This window comes from Nicotiana tabacum, chromosome 7 (assembly GCF_000715075.1).
Source record: "Nicotiana tabacum cultivar K326 chromosome 7, ASM71507v2, whole genome shotgun sequence".
Lineage (NCBI taxonomy): Eukaryota > Viridiplantae > Streptophyta > Magnoliopsida > Solanales > Solanaceae > Nicotiana > Nicotiana tabacum.
In genome coordinates, this window is record NC_134086.1 from 30,709,412 (window position 1) to 30,713,612 (window position 4,201).

The following is a 4,201-nucleotide window of genomic DNA, read 5'->3' on the forward strand; positions in this document are numbered from 1 at the left end:
AAATTAATAATTTTTTCACGAAGTTTTTCATCTGTAACTTCTTTTAAAAGTTCTATTACATTATCAGATGTAATAGTTTTCATATTTAGATTATGAAATTATGATTGCAATTTATAAAATTCGTCACTATCACAAGTACAAATATCACCTTTGCAAGCAATGCAAGAAGTATCAATATTTTTATCATTATCAGAAAAATCAATTAACTCAACTTCGTCTTCAGATTCAGTCTCAGAGTAATAGTCAGATTCTGATCCTGAAGTGTATAACAAGCCATAAACCTTATCGCGTAACTCATCATCGAGTTCTAAGGTTTTCAGCTTTTGAAGCTTTCAATTTGGAGAAATATGATCAAACTTTCCACACTTATAACACTTAATATCAGCGAGATCTCTTTTTGATCTATTCTTCGTAAATCGAGTAGATTTTCCATGCGCTTTTCTAGTATCACGTTCCTCCTTAGGCCTATATCTAGACCTCTTTTTCTTATACGGGCTATCCGGGTAGGGATACCTATGATATCTGTTTTTCTTCTTCCTACTTTGAGTAGAAGTTCCGGGTAAACCGAACTGGGTACAGAAGTCACCTAATTGGGATTTCTCTTTAAGCTTATCAATCTTAAGCTGTCTAGAAAGCTTTAGCTCAGTACACAATTTCAATCCTTCTTGTGTACATACTCCTATAAGTTTACCATAGGTATAATTACCATACTGAATTTCACTATAACTACCCCTTAACACATTCCTTACTCTTTCAGCAAATAAGGAAGGGAGGCCGTCTATAAACTTGGCTTTCCAATGCTCATATTTATTCTCGGGTAGTTCCATAACCCTACTCATAAAAGTATCTTTATACCATCTAAATTCACTAAGGGTCTTACATCTAAGCCCATTAAGTAAGGTTCTGATGGTCTCATGATTTGAGGTAAATCTACCATTGAAATGTTCTAAGATTGTAAGGATAAGGGTATACACTGCATCTTCTCTACCCTTAACTATATATATATATATATATATACTACAAAACATTATAAGAAATTATATTTGAAAATATATATACATAACATACTATATATAGTATACTAGTATACTATATATACTACAAAACAAGATTTTTCAAAATTCAAAATGAGGGTCCCACCCCCAATGACCACCAACGGCCATATTGCACAAATAGCTTTTTTTTTTCAATTTACAAAACTAACCTTCTCTAACACTATAAATACCCCCCTCCCTCTTCTTCATTTCAATACTCAATACTCATTTCTCAATCTAGATTTCTCTCAATCTCTCAATCTCTCAATCTTCAATTTTCAAGACTTCAAGTCTCAATCTTAATTTTCAAGTTACATCATGCTCGTTCGGAAAGAGTGCGCTTATTTGTTTCGCACTACTATGAAGTGCTTGAAGAAAATGAAAAAGGCCAAATATTAAAATGCAAGTGTCGCGACCCAAATTCCGGTCGTGATGGAGCCCAGTACACTACTAGGCAAGCCCGACCATTATTCAACACTTAACCCAATTTATCAAAAATAGCGGAAAGAAATATCAATTAAGCAAGATTAAAGTACTGAAGATTTTAACAAAATACACAATATAATCTCACTAGGACCCGGTGTCACGAATCTGAACCTCTAAAATATAGAATATCATCCTAATACACGGTATATCCAAAGTCCGATAATGCGGAAATAAAGAGATAGGATAGGAGGGAGAAGATCAATGGCTGCGAACGCCGTGCAGCTACCTCGATACTCCCAGAGGCTGGATCTGCTGATCAACTGGATCTACTGAGCCTGAGACTGCCCTGGATCTGCACACAAGGTGCAGGGAGTAAAGTGAGTACTCCAACCCAGTGAGTAATAAAAGTAACTACAGTCCGAAGATAAGAAAATCCAGTAAATACACAAAGTAAGCTACAATTCAAATATACAGCAACATATGGAACTGAGCAGCTAAACACCAGTATAAATACAAATACATGAATGCAATGCAATGCATATGATGGTACATTCCAGTACCCACTGCGGCGTGCAGCCCGAGCCATCCATATTTATTTATCGTCGACGACGCTCACTAGGGTGTGTACAGACTCCGGAGGGGCTCCTACAGCCCAAGCGCAATATCTTGGTCAGTCATTGTTACCTGACCGGTCAGCCATTGTTACCTGACCAATTTATATCATACAGTGTCATTGTTACCACTGTTCAAGTATATCATCCAGTGTCATTGTTACCACTATTTCAAGTATATCACACAGTGTCATTGTTACCACTATTTCAAGTATATCACACAGTGTCATTGTTACCACTATTTCAAGTATATCACACAGTGTCATTGTTACCACTGTTTCAAGTCACTTTATAATCAGTCCCATTGTTAACACTGTTTCAAGTCACTTATAATCAGTCTAGAAAATAATATAATAAGCCCCTTGGGCATTTACAATACAGAAGTTCCCAGCCCGGAATACATTTAAAAATATCATTTAAGTTTTCAACACTTAGAATTATGGCTGAGTTTGCAAAACAGCATTTAAAACCTTGGACTGAAATTAAATGATATGCAAATCATGCTAAGCAGAAATATCAATCCTCGAAGGATTTTACAAATCGGCACAAGGCCCCAAACATGGCATCAAGCCCAGTAATATCAATGAAGTATGTGTATCAATCACCAGTATAGTATAAACATCACACGGGATGGACCAAGTCACAATCCCCAATAGTATCCGACCCCGCACTCGCCATGGAGTGCGTGTCACGCCTCAATATAGCGTTACGATGTGAAAGTCCGGGGTTTCAAACCCTCAGAACAACATTTACATCTATTACTCACCTCAAGATGGCCAAAAGTCTACTCCGCGATGCCCTTTCCTTTCGAATCGACCTCCTCGCGCGTCGAATCTTGCCAAAACCACAAGGAATATATTACAATAGGCTAAGGGAATATAACCCAATCAAAAAGACTCGAAAAATATCGAAAATCACGAAATTTGCAAAACCCGAGCCCCGGGTCCACTTCTCGAAAAATTACGAAAGTCATATCACCGGATTCCTCGTCTCGCCACGAGTCCGTACATATAAAATTTACCAAAATCGGAGTTCATTTGACCCCTCAAATCACCAAATCTTATTTTCAAATCCCTAAGCCTAAATCCTCAATTTTTCTACAATTTTCATGCTCAAATGCATACATAATTGATGTACTTAACTCAAAATAGGTGGGGATAACTTACCTTCACATTGGTGATGAAAATCCCCTCTTGAAGCTCCCCAAAAATCGTCCATACTTTGAAGAAATGAAGAAAAGTGAGCTAAATCCGTGTATAAAAGAATCTGTCTGTGCTTCATCGAGTTGTACATTGCACTTGTGCTTTATAAGTTGTACATCCTATTGAAATTGTTCCTTGTCGGTCACCTTCTGTTTAAACACCCATAACGTCTTGTATAAATATCCAAATGACAAACGGTTTAAAGATTTAGAAACTAGACTCAAAGATCTTTAATTTGATAGGTTGTACACCATATAACCCTTTATATATCCCGAGATATGAGCTTCTAAAATGCATCGTAAATTCTGCCGAAATGGCTCCAGCAGCCCTATTCGATCCATCTTAACATTTTGAGATGATATCCAAATCGCAAATGGTTTAACTTTCCGAAAACTAGAATGTATGGTCTACAACTTTCATGTTTTGCAATTTTTCTGATTTCTTATAGATTACAAGATATGAGCTTCCAAACTGGACTACTCGCACCTAAAATTTTCTGGGCACAACAGAATTTTCTGCAATTTTTCCTAAGTCCGAAATCACTCCGAGACACCTCCGAAACACTCCCGAGCCCTCGGGGCTCCAAACCAAATATGAACACTGACTCTAAAATATCACACGAACTTGCTCGAGCGATCAAATCGCTAAAATAACATCAAAATCAATGATTTGAGCCTTAAATCCAAGAATTCTTTCAAATTTCATAAACTTTCAAATTTTCCAATTTAAGGCCGAAACCCGTCAAACAACGTCCGCTTGTAACCAAACTTTACAGGAAGAGCTTAACCAACATATATGACCTGTACCGAGCGTCGGAACCAAAATACGAGCCCGATACCATTACTTTCTGATCAAATTTCATTTTCATTTTCCTTAAACATTTTCAGAAAACAATTTCACGAAAAAATTCATTTCTCAGGCCTGGGAC

The 4,201-nt window shown here is 37.0% G+C and overlaps 1 long non-coding RNA gene across 1 annotated transcript; it reads right to left on the reverse strand.

Annotated features, from left to right (window-relative positions):
• Positions 1–1,595: 1,595 nt before the first annotated feature.
• Positions 1,596–3,286, reverse strand: LOC142182523 (uncharacterized). The gene is made up of 3 exons (XR_012711328.1): positions 3,238–3,286; positions 2,838–2,905; positions 1,596–1,812 (listed from the first exon to the last, which is right to left on the reverse strand). It is a non-coding gene; the product is annotated as an uncharacterized LOC142182523 (long non-coding RNA).
• Between the last annotated feature and the right edge of the window lie 915 nt (positions 3,287–4,201).